This window comes from Lutra lutra, chromosome 16, assembly GCF_902655055.1.
Source record: "Lutra lutra chromosome 16, mLutLut1.2, whole genome shotgun sequence".
Taxonomy (NCBI): domain Eukaryota; kingdom Metazoa; phylum Chordata; class Mammalia; order Carnivora; family Mustelidae; genus Lutra; species Lutra lutra.
In genome coordinates, this window is record NC_062293.1 from 6,703,324 (window position 1) to 6,703,809 (window position 486).

The window sequence follows — 486 nt, forward strand, 5'->3', positions numbered from 1 at the left end:
CAGACGTTGCCAAACGTCCTGTCGGGGGCAAAATCACCCCCAGTTGAAACCACAGCTCTCCGGGCAGCTCTGGGGCCCGTGTCCTCACACAGTGAGGCGCCTGTCACAGGAGACAATACAGAGCGAGACACCTGGGGTGTGGGTGCCCTTTGCTCAGATGGCAAGGCCAGGCAGGGGGCAGAAACCCAGCCGGCCCACTCCTCTTCCTAGGACTCAGGCATTGCCCCCTCTCTCTGTGCCTCGCGTGGCGCATAGGTGACTTGGGGACTGAAGATGGGGCTGTTGTGAAGGTCAGGCACTGGATAAATAGGTCCCACGATGAGTATTTTTTTTTAAATAGAGATTTTATTTGACACAGAGAGAGCTAGTGAGAGAGAGAACACAAGCAGGGGTAGTGGGAGAGGGAGAAAGAAACAGACTTGCTGAGCAGGGAGCCAATGTGGGGCTCGATCCCAGGATGCTGGGACCATGACCTGAGCTGGAGGC